This window comes from Girardinichthys multiradiatus, chromosome 12 (assembly GCF_021462225.1).
Source record: "Girardinichthys multiradiatus isolate DD_20200921_A chromosome 12, DD_fGirMul_XY1, whole genome shotgun sequence".
In the NCBI taxonomy this organism is placed as follows: domain Eukaryota; kingdom Metazoa; phylum Chordata; class Actinopteri; order Cyprinodontiformes; family Goodeidae; genus Girardinichthys; species Girardinichthys multiradiatus.
Window position 1 is genome coordinate 45,699,000 of NC_061805.1, and position 12,504 is coordinate 45,711,503.

The 12,504-nt window shown below is 38.4% G+C and overlaps 2 long non-coding RNA genes across 3 annotated transcripts; both read right to left on the minus strand.

The window, feature by feature from the left end:
- Positions 1 to 3,791: 3,791 nt before the first annotated feature.
- On the minus strand, positions 3,792 to 7,690 carry LOC124877495. 2 transcript variants are annotated; one of them, XR_007040548.1, is made up of 3 exons: positions 7,367 to 7,690; positions 7,228 to 7,292; positions 3,792 to 7,153 (listed from the first exon to the last, which is right to left on the minus strand). It is a non-coding gene; the product is annotated as an uncharacterized LOC124877495 (long non-coding RNA). The 2 variants fall into 2 exon arrangements; XR_007040547.1 differs by having other exon boundaries at positions 7,228 to 7,690.
- A 435-nt stretch (positions 7,691 to 8,125) lies between these two features.
- LOC124878260 lies at positions 8,126 to 11,753 on the minus strand. The gene is made up of 2 exons (XR_007040688.1): positions 8,698 to 11,753; positions 8,126 to 8,608 (listed from the first exon to the last, which is right to left on the minus strand). It is a non-coding gene; the product is annotated as an uncharacterized LOC124878260 (long non-coding RNA).
- Between the last annotated feature and the right edge of the window lie 751 nt (positions 11,754 to 12,504).

Here is a 12,504-nt window from a genome sequence, read left to right on the forward strand (position 1 = left end):
GGAGTTGTTCTGTTTTGTTTATCCTGTTCACATGAGGAGTGCCGCAGCTTCATCATACTGACATAAAGCTGGTTTTCTGTCAGTATGATGAGTCCAGCAAATGATAAACGTCTTGTTTTCTGTTAATAAAGTATTAATTTAACAGCAAGTCATACATTTTCAGCTGTTAATGCCATTAATTTGCATTGCATGTAACAGATTAATTCAGTTTGTACTAATCTAAGGACATCAAACATTATAATGTAAACCAAAAGATGTAAACATTATAAGAAACTTAAGACACAGTTTAAGATGGTGCATTATCAAACTATTTCATGATAAACAAAAGAATAAAACACTTATTTACATTTAAACCCAAAATTACTCTTAACCGTTTTAGATGTCAAGTGATCTTTTGAATTTTACCAAAATGTTCTGGAGTGGCCCGGCCCGAGGCCTGAGAATCTGTGGAACAGTTAAAATATGACTGAATTTAAAATGAATGCATAGTTTTCTTATCTTTAGAGAGATCCTGCATCACTTCCTATCAGAAACACATTTCTAGGTGAAATGAAAATATTTCTTAACGTAAACCTGCCAGGAGTATATAAATAAATAATAACAAAGTAATTATGTCGTAAATTGCAGAATGCTTTTGCATCTTGTACATTTTGATAATAGCTAGCAGAGGCTGCCATCTGTAATCTTTTTAGACAGATATTTGGAGCTGCTTATATCAGCAAAAACAGCATAAAATATTGAAGCCAGGAGCATTTTTATATATAATAGATGACGGTATATGACTTTTGATGCTGCTGCATGCAACATCTTCTATTTCTGCGGTTCTTAATGCACAATTAAGTACTGTAGCCCAGTTGTGTTTTTTTATTTACTTTTATGAACGATCCTTTCTATGATCCACTTTAATGGTACTACAGTGGACAATGATTTATAGATGAAATAAACCCACCTTTTTCTGCCTCTTAGATCACATGACGATCTATTTAAATTAAAACTACTATACCAGCTGCAGTAGAGGCTGCAGGAAGTTTCAGCATTTTCAAATTTCCCTATTTATACATGAGCTAATACAACAGTTTTAGTTAACTTGGTGCTTTAGTGTTAACATGCTAATTTAAAATATGCAAGATTGAGAATATTTTATATAAATTAAATCCTCATTATGCCCACACACGTCCTAAATTAGATAAAGGGAAATAAAATCAGCTAAAACATTTGAACCCTGCTGTGTGTTTTGTAATGTGACATTAGGGTAACCAGTGGTTTGCAGAAAAAAGCGCTGACTTCTCCTGAAAAAGGATGATTATGTTTCAAGGTGTCAGACCCTTTGCAGAGTTAGATTATTAGGAATGCTGACATTGTGTGAACATTTAAATAAAATGTCATTATGACATTTTTATGCAACAAAATGACGTCCGAGACAATTTCGAGAACATGGAGACAGTGACCCCGTCTGGAAGGTTAACAACTCAGTGACTGTAGAGACACATGGAAGTCAAAAACTCTTGAAGATTTCACAATCTTTATTCAGAATGTTGAGAAAGTTTAAGGATCACAGTTCTCACAAACTCTGAAAAAGTTTAGTTGAGTTGAAAAGAAGGTTCTGAGGAATCATCTTGACAATGACACACGGACCAGATCTTTATCCTGTCAGAATTGAGGAGGGTTGTGTAGGAGGTTGGTTATCCAGTCCCCATATGTTTTGTGGATCTGGAGAAGACTTACAACGGTCTGCCCTTCAAGGCAATTTGTAGGTGGAAGGGCTGCAAGAGTATCAGGTGCTGGAGAGGCTTAAGGCCTATCTAGTGAAATGAAAATGCAGCAAAAGCTGTGTCTGCATTCTAGGCACAATGTCGTGCTTGTTTCAAGTTGAGGTTAGTCTCTGTCAGGGCTGCCCCTTGTCACTGTTCTTGTTTGTGATGTTCATGGAAAGGTTTGGTAACCTCAGGGTCTGGTCTACTGCCTCTCCACATAAGCTAGTTAGCTCGTGAGTTAGCTTAAGTGAGTTAGTGTTCTGGATGCCTCCGGGGCATCTCCTTTAGGATGTTTTCTGGGCATGTCCCACTGGGTGGACATCCCTGGATGGAGTCAGAACACACTTGAAGGACTATTCATCCTTTTATGCATTGAAACACCTTGAGATCCCTCAGGATAAGCTGGAGTATGGCATCTGGGAGAGGGAATTCTGAGTTTTCCTCCATGTTAATGGGAATAAAAGGCACAAAGTGGTTGCTGTCAATGTTTTACATCTGTCAGAAAATATGAATAAGATAAATCAAGACTTGCACGAATGGACATTTTGTTAAGGAATCCAATAGCCTCTAAGTAACATCTTGTTCTTAACATGTGCAATATCTTTTTAAAGAGATAGTACGAGCTTGATATTGTCTTGTGATGATGATGTTGAATCAATCTTGTACATTCCTCCTCCTCGCTTTGACCTTGTGATTCAGTGCGCTCCTTCATCTATACATACACACACATTTTCTTTCCCATGAACAGCAACATCCCTGACACACACACACCCTCAATAACCTCTGTGAGCAGCGAGTGATAAGTAGTGCAGAGGCGAAATAAAGAGGGATAGAGAACTAATGTGTTTGAGTCATAGAGGGAGCAGCTCAAGGGCACAAGATACCACGCTGGTGCCTGTGGAACAGGAGGATTATTGATGGCCTGCTCCAGGAACACATGCCCCTCTAAGCAGTCCGTCCATCACTGATAGTTGGGAGAAGCTGTGGGTTTGATCTCTCTGAACCAGAACCCTGCCTCCTGCAAGCTCGGCTAAAAGTATTCATTCATGCATGCTGCCAGTTTGCTTGGAGGTGCATGTTTGTTGACATGGTAAATAAAGTGAAAGGGTTTAAAGCTGTTAAACCTGAGTGCTAATAAACAGCATCTGTGTGTGCTGCATGGATGGTGCTTTATGAAAGCATTCAAACCCCATGAACGTTTCCACATATTGTCACAAATCACATTTTATTGGGATTTTAAGATCATTTAAGATCTGTTTTAAACCACCATAAAGTAATGCATATCAGAAAAATGATTCATGGTTTTCAAGAAGTTTTCCAAATAATAATCATATTATCAATAATCAAAATTTGCTGCAATTTCATGTGCAAATTTAATGTCTCTGCTAATTTTTGGCCCACTCTTCTTTGCAAAAGATCCCCGCTTCTGTCAAATTGGATGGAAACCTTCTGTGAACATCAGTTTAAATGCCTTGCGGTATTTATTAAATTTAGGTCTCGACTTCGACTGGGTCACTCAAACATGAACATGGTTTGATCTAAAGCTTTCTACTGCAGATGTGGCTCTAGGTTTAGGGTCCTTGTCCTGCTGGAATGTGAATCTCTGCTCCAATCTCAAAACCTTTTACAACTTTTTTTTACAACCCGTATTTCGCTCAAGCCATTTTTCTATCAAATCTGACAAGTTTCCTGTTCACTCCTCAAGAAAAAGCATTCCCACAGCATGAAGTTACCATGACAATGTTTCACCATATCGCTGGTGAGTTCAGTGTGATGTGCAGTGTCAGCTTTCACCCACAAATGCCGTTTTGCATGCAACACAAAACGTTTACCTTTGGTATCATCTGATCAGACCTCCTTCTTTCAACTGTCTACATGAAAAAGCTTTTGGGGTATGAATACTTTTGCGAGGGACCTTTATCTCTGATGTTACGGAAAGTCTACCGGCTTGCTCTTTCGAGGATCGACAGAATATCAGTGTGTTTTACATCATGTTGTTAGATTTTAGGACATCCAGCTAAAACCCAAAGGTGAAAATGTCTGCAACATCAAAAAAGCTTTAATTTGATACAGAAGATAATGAAATTGCATTAAAAAAAATTGAAAAATACATGTGAAAACCAAGAGATGCATAAACACAAATGATCTTAGCAAGTAGAGAAAAAGAACAAATACTAATACAAAGTAACACAGTAACATTGTCCTATTTAATCTGACAGAGATCATGATAAATGCAGTGCAGGTGTGGTTATTAGAAAATAACTTATTTCTGAGATGTGCAGAAAAGACTGATGCTACAAATATATTTGTACACAGATGACAGAATCTAAGGGTTCCAAGTTGGACAAATTAACTGGAACACCACTTGAAGTCCAGAATTCAAACCAGGAAAGTCAGAAGGTTTTAATGCGACCCACAGAAGCTCTAAAGTCTGAATTTTCTGATTCCAATTCAGAAAACTTGATCTTCACACCGCCTCAGTCGGAATTTCATGCTTATCATGCTTAACAGTTGGTACAGCGTACTTGGGTTTGAAAGCTTCACCGTGATTCCTTTAAAGATACTCTGTGTCATTATGGCCAAAAAGCTGGTTTTTACTTGTTTCCAGTTCTTGTCAGGATCTTTGTGGTTCCTGGGATGTTTCTGAAAATCCTCACCAACTTTCTTTCATCAGAGGGTAACACAACACTTGTTCTTACATGTATCTGTTTGAACCCCAACCTCAAAACCAATCATGGCTACCTCACACTTGCACATAGCACCAGTAATAATAAAGCAAAGAGCCAGAAATGCATTTCTTTTTCAACAACTGTAAATTCATAACAAAAACACAGCAAAAATTAAAAAATGAATACATTTTCTTTGCTGGATTTCACCACAACGGTGTAAGAATAGCAGTCTGCCCTGGTTTTCCTTATGAATCGCTTCCATGCTTGTTTTTCCAGAAACATATTCACACATACAGCTCAGGGGTTTTGTTGCAGCTGTGCAGAATACAAACAAATACTACCGAGGAACAAATGTGCATAAAAACGCAGGGAAAATCACAAATAGTTGTACCCCTCTCCTCTTAAATAATGCTCTCTGTGAAGCCTCCAGTGACGTACTAGTAATGTAAACCTGTTTTTACTTTCTAGTTAAATAACGATTTACAATGAAATTTCAAAACAAACTGGAAAAACTGGCTGTGGCTTTTTGTTTTATTGATGCCTTACTATGTTATCTGAATTTGATTTCTGGTAAATAAGTTTAACTTTTGACACTTTGTATCTTAATAAATCAGTTGCCGATTATATTATTGTACAACCTCTTGTTGTAAATATGTAAGTATAGTGTCTGAACACTGAAAAAGCTGAGAAATACATTTTTATTGATACTTTGCTAATAATAGTTAGCCTTGATGTTAAGCACAAAGTATAGCAACTTTTACAGATTTATTTTTGCTTGCAACTGGAACACGGCAAAGATTTTTAAATTTTATTGTTTTACAAGTCCAAAATGAAGATTATCTCATATAGTCTGCATATAACTCCGTATTTCTGTACATTAGGATTCAAACTTGTACTGTTTGTCCTAATTTGACACATGGACATTTAACACTGACATTTTGAACACTGAAAAATATAATATTTGCTCCATAAGAAAATAATTATGCACTTATGTAAAGAAAAAAATACAGAAAGAGATTAACACCAGTTAGTGTTGAATTTCTAAATAAATTAAACACTTTGCTTTTTAACTTGTCTTTGTAATAACGTTTAAGCCCTTTTGTCCACTCCTACTATTTTAAACAGTATGAAGGGTTTGGAGTCTTTTCTTCTCACTCTGAGTCACAGGATCTTTGTAATTACATGTGTTTTGTTGATCTGGAGAAGGCCTACGAGTGTCTCACCCGAGGTATTTTGTGGGGTTGTTGCTGGAGTATGGGGTACCTGGGTGGCTTAAAATATATTGGAACAATACTATTTTAAAAAAATTATGTTTTTTTCACATCCTATTTAAAAAATTGCATGTCAAAAATACTGATACCCTTTCAAATAATTAGTGGATAGATCTTTATTTGCATTACCACCAATCACAGCTTTCTTATAAATGTTGACCAGCCTTTTACACTTTCTGCTGGCATTTTGATGATTTATCTTTGGTGTTAAGCTCCAGGTCCTCAAGGTTTAAAAGCCTCCTTGCTGTCAACCTAATCTTTAGCTCGGTCCAGCTGCAGTGTATAACAAATGAACCACTTATTTATCCATCATTTATTAATATATCATAAAACTAAAATTTTTTAACTGCTCCCTGCTGCTGTACCAATAGGCGAGCGGAGTAGGCATGATGGAGGATGCTGTGTGTGCTATCAGAATGCATACGTCTAATTTGGACCCAAGTGGCTGGGGATACCACGCTCAAGGAGCAAATATCCTATAATAGCGAATGAGCTATTTTTAGCTTGTGTTGCCATGTGTGATCAATGTTCACCACTGCGCTCTCAGGCAAACCGTCCATTTTCAGTACTCGTGATGCAATGTCATCCTAACCCTACAAACAAATGGAAAAAATGAGCGGCTCAGTTTCACAGCAGTGAACCGCAGGGAAGCAGACAGGCAAATGATGATTTCTTTACTAACAGCTCTTTTAAACAGACTATATGTAAACAACACAACATATACACCATCCACTTCTTAGGTAAACCTTGCTAATACCATGTTGGACCCTCTTTTTTCCTTCACAACTGCATTGATTCTTTGTACAGAATCAACGCAGTGTCAAAAGCACTACTTTGAGACCTTTAGCATCACACAGATTAATGCATATTTGTTCACTGCACATCCATGACATTAATCTTCTAATTCATCTCATCCAAAAGTTGCTTCATTAGATTGCAATCTAGGGATTGTTGAGGCCACTGGAGTACGATTCAGGAAACCATTAGAAGTTGGGGAAACGGTGGTCATAAAGGGACGAACATGGTCAGCAACAGTATTCAGATAGGCTGTGGTATTTTAATATTGGTCAGTTGGGACCATGGGATCCCTTACAGCAAAATACCACCGAGATGCAGCACCTGGTGTGGTCTTCGGCTGCTGTAGCTCATCTGCTTCAAGGTACTTCACATTGTGTATTCAGACTTGGTATTCTACATATCTGTGTTGTAATGACTGGTTATTTGAGCAACTATTGTCTTTCTGTCACCTGGAATCAGTCTGTCCAAGATGGTTGTGAGTGAAAATCCCAGCAGACCAGCAGTTTCTGAAACCTTGGAGTGGCACCAACAACAATGCCACATTCCAAGTCACTTAAATCTCCTTTCTTCTTCATTATGATGTTCAGTTTTTACTGACTTTGTCTTCACCACAGGTAGATGCGTCAAGGGATTGAATTGCTGCCATATCTGCTTTGGTTAACTAAAAATAAAAATAAGAATAGAATCAAATGAACTGCAGCTGTAACACCTAAAGATCAGTTCTGTTTTACATACCTGGGAGTTTAAGGTAAGTTTTTGAATAGTAAATTCTTCCATTCTCTGTTGTCAAACTTAAACAGCTTGAAGAGAAGATACAAATGGTCTGGAAAAACACATTTAATGCATTTTGTTTGTCATTAGGAAAATGTATCACCTTTTTGTTGTTAAATGGGAGTTTCTGCTCTCTTCCCTCCCTGTGCACGACCGGGTCCATTTCTCTCCAGTTCCAAGACCCAACCAGTAAAACCAGCAAAGTATTTACCTTGTAAAATAATGAGAAATGGTTAAGTATAAAATCAAGATTTAATGCCAGAATGATGAGTATACAGAGTAAACAATTGAACAGATACACAGTGACATTCACCTTCGGTACCGGGCCCCCGTCAGCCCATCTTAGGGATGAACCGAGAGGAGCAAAGAATGGAGCGTGAGTCCTGCTTTTATCTATGCCTGTTCTTAACCCTCCTAAAGGGTGTCATCCTCTTGTATCAGTTTATTTTTGACTATGTGTTGCGTCTTATGTGATATCAAGAGTTATGTTGTGTAAGCTGTAGCAGTGAGCGGTGCGGCAGATAAGCAACAAGGGCAGATATATTTAATTAGGGCAGCAAAAAGATGATTAAAAAAGGCCACAGAATCATACATCCATAACAATCCCCCTGCTGAGGTAGGAAAAACCCACCTCACATCAATCATTGTGTCTAGTGCATATGGACCTAAGCTAGAATATGGGAGGCAGTTCCTTCCGACCGTCGCATAACTCCGGCCCCCCAAACGGAGTACCATGTCTCCGGTAACTGCCTGCAGCCCTCAGTGTGTGCACCCCCTCTGTTTCCCATTGAACAGTCCTATGCTGATGTGTGTCTAAAATTTGAATGATTAAAAACATCGCAAATAGAAAATGCCCTGTTGAAAAATTAAAAACAACAAAAATAATAAAAACCTAGAAGTACAGCGGAAATGAGCAGCACAATGTATATAAGTATATTGTAGGCCCTGAATTGTAGACCCTGTTCAATTATCTATTGCAGTCGTCTGTCCGGTCCCCCTCCAGGCCACAGGAAAGGGTTGGTCGTCCTCCTGGTGTGGCATCCTTGGCTCCCCATTCCTGGTTGGTCTTGGGCAAGGCCAGGTGTTGCATCCTCGCTTTATGGCTGTGATTTAATTTTGCTCCCATTTTCAGGCTGGCTCTGAACAATGAGTTTCATCCTCCTCCTCATAGCACAGTATAATAATTTCTCCAACACTTTGGTTTGGTTCCATGAGATCCACATCATCACTTGTGCTCAAATATTCAGTGGACAACATCAGTGTGTGCTCTGGCACCACATCCATTTGATATTCTGGTAATCTCAAACGTCTGGTATCACTGGAACCAATCGCACGATCAATACACCTGAGGATGAGAGCTTGAATACACGTTGCACAACAGCATACACAACCTGCGATTACCACAACAACAGTCAATGAAGTGAATATACTCACCAGTAGGTTTCCCCATTTTCCAGACCACGTCTCAAACATTTTTGTGAGTTGTTCATCGATTCCTGAGTGCGATTTTAATTCGATGGACAGTGATTGCAATTCATTTAGGGCCTTTGATAGAGATCCATCAGGTGCTGCAATTGTTGGGAATAAAAGAACAACAATTCTCTCCAAAAACACCACACAACCGTTTTTCTTTTGCTAGGATCATATCCAAAGCTGTTATATTTTGACAAGAAATAATTTCAACATCCTGGTTACACAGCCTTCAGCTGTCTCTCCTGTTTTGCCGTGGTGTTATTTAATGTCAGGATCTGTGTGCCATGTCTGTGTGTTGGTGCTGTTTACTGTGCTTAGCCTCTAGATGGCGTTGGAAACTTGGAGGAGATGTGACCGGTGTTCCCCATTTCCCTGATCAGAATCAGAATCAGAATCAGAAAAGCTTTATCGCCAAGTACGTTTTTGGACATACAAGGAATTTGTTTTGGCATAGTCGGTGCAATACAATACAAATTAAACAGTATAAACATATCTACAATATAATATAATCATCACCGGAGGGGTATTTAAGGAGGAGGCTGCCAGCAACTCATTGCCAGAGTGTTACCCTTAGTGGTATAAGGGCAAGCCACCAATTATCTTTGCCTCTTTGTAATCTTTGGATGTGCTACTTTGCAGGACTAAATATTGAACCTGACTTCGACCTCAGCATCAAACGCTGTTTTGGATTGTTGACTTCTGGAGATGAGCTCTCCAGCTTCATGAACAAAGACCCAAGCCTCCTGTTTCTTCATTGGACTAAATCGGCTGGCAGCTTCCTGACTCCATCATTCCTTGGACCTCCTCTAGCGAACTCTGTCCACCCTCCTTCGTCTGCAGCACCATCACCAGAGCCTTAGGGTCAACTAAAACCCTTGCACTCCAATACTCATCTTCTCCAGTCTCACGGGTACACAACCTCTTGGTCTCTCCACCCCCCTCTGGTGGATCTCACCATTGTTCTTAAGACAGATTTATTGTTTAGAATATTTACTCAGGAATTTCCTCCTGCTTACCATTCTACTTATCTTACAGTTGGGATCCCGGTTCCAGTTCCCTGCACCTACCTGTATTCCTGTACATAAAATCCTTGCCGTTATTTCTCTGTCTCCTGATTGCCTACTGCATGTGGGTCAAAGCTGTTAAAAACATTATGACATTTAAAAGATTAGAATCAGTTCTAACAGGAAGCAGTTTGTATTCTAGCAGACATATCAAATTTAAAAACACATTTTCTGAAAGGTTCCCCCTGACGAAGTAGGCCAATCGGTGTCAGGGCATCCTGGATAGAGAGGGAAACCAGGGAACATCTTTCCTGTCCAGTCCATAGGGAGTCACCCCCAAAGCAATTATTCCCCATAAATCAGTTCTGTTCAGCAGCAAGTAAAGGTTCAAGGCCTTGTATCAAGTTAATTTACAATCTACGTTGTAAACAACATAATCTATGAATAAATAAGTCAGAAGCACACAGGAAGTTATAATTTCTGTTCATGAAGCAATTCAAATTGATTAAATAGTTGAACACTCCTTTAACCCTTCATGCAAATTATTCCACAATTTCCAACATTCACAGAAGTAAACATTTGTTTGATTATTCAGTTTTACTTTAGAAATCCTTCTCCCCTCCGACTTTTGATTTTGTGACCTTATTTCAAATTTACCAGGACATCAAGCTTTAACCCAACAAATACAATTTTTATTAATTTCTTTATCACATTCCCTTTGTTGAAGTAACCCAGCCCACTCAAAATTTATGAAACAGGTTCCACATTATTGTATTTTGTTAGTTGAAAGCAAAAAGATGAGTTAATCTTACCTTATGACCTTATGGTTACTGGAATAAATTAATTTAATTCCACAAGCACATTTATGATGTGTTAGCTGGAAATTAAATGTTAAGTCAAAAGATACCCAATCGAATCTATTCATGTGTTCTTCCTCAGATGCTTTCTGATTTCTCTGAGGTTTCCTTCAGATGATTGCTCTACCTTCCTGCTATATGATCTGCTTACCTTAGTTTTGTCCTCATTCAGAGCTCCATTTGTTTCTCCTGTTGGTTCTTTGGTTAGAGCCTCCTGTGTGTTATGAGACAAAAACTTCACAGCAGATTAAAATCTTTGAACATGTCAGTTGCTCTCTCTGTGAATCCAGACTGGGTGCACAACCTGACTGAAGAAAGGAGGTGAAAGGTCAGGGTTTGGTTCTTCCTGTCAGCAGCTGATGGGGAGTTAAACCCATGAGCTCAGTGGGTGATGATCTGATGTAAAGCATCACCAAGGGCAGCGCATCCAGCCACTTCATTTTTGTATTACTTTAGCCAATCGTTTTTTGATTGTGTGATTATTTCTCAGCCGACCTGGTGAAAGTATCAAGCACATTTCTACATCCTTTCACTCTGTTGTCAGCACCCATAAAATCAATAACTTTAGGGCTCCTTTAGGGCTTGTTGGGAAACAGGAAATGCTGCAATACCTGTTTTCAAGAAAATCTTATATGTAGATAATATAACAGAGGCATCTTCTCACCTTTAACCCAAAAATCATGTTTATATTGTAACCCAGTTAGTTGCTAATTTATTGTCCGTTAACTAGGAGCCAATGTTAGATATGTTCAAACCGTTATTTTCCATAATTTTTGAAATCATCTCCAGAACAAAGTATTCGCATCATTTACCATGAAGGTCTCTTAGTGTTTTGGTGACCTACTTTTCAACGCGTTGATAATTTGATTATATCTACCTAAATTAGACCTTTGGGGTCCTTCCCCGTAACCTCTACCCCCAATACTAGATAAAAGTAATTTGCATATTCTGTACAACATTAATCATACCATTATTTAGTTATTCATTCCTGTTAAACATTTGATCTCTAAAACCAGTCATTTATTCCTCAATAAATTCATTTTCATTTTTTTCTATCCTATGATTATTATTTCTTTTTGTTTTCTCTGAAGTCTAAAGGTTAGTCAGACAAACATTTGAGACAAACATTGAAACAGAAATACACTTAAGACAAACAACAAATCTTTTACCATCAAATGATTCAACCAGAACCCTATGGCAGAATGACAGGTTCTATTTGGTTCTGTTCCCATCCCAAAGAGAATTTACATCCAATTTCACCTCAAGAAAATTCATAAGAAATTTAAGTTTTCACCCTCTGAAACTAAAACCCAGAAAATTGTTCCAACTTGTGAGCATCTGAACACATATAGGGAACACCGACATTAGAGAAAAACTAATGAAAAACAAAACCTAGTGCACTCCAAAACGTTCATTAGTTGTCCGAACACAACTATGAATCAAAACCCAAAACAAAAATGAGCTCACAGAAACTAAAACATACCATTTGATCCATGAACCTTTCACTCATGTGGTCCACATCATTCATCATCCATACCTTGGGCCTTCATTCATTCCTGTCACACTCTTCTCAACCACACGTTTTCAACCCTCAAACACAATCTTTGGATTCCTATTGTTCCTGAACCCCAGAGATGTCATATTCTAAGTAATAATGTGTAAATGGACCCATCTGTCAGGCCGGTCCCAGCCACCTTTTCAGGCCTTCTTCACCTAGGAGAAAAATGTATGTTTAAGGTTATCGCTCACATCATCATGCAATATAGTGGGACGACTCTTCATCAACCTTTCCAGAGAAATCGTAAGTATTGTGACCGGCAATGCCTGAAAATAAACAGTTTGATCATACAGCCATCCCAGTACAACAAATTAACATGAACAACAAATAAACTTGGGTAGTGAAATCA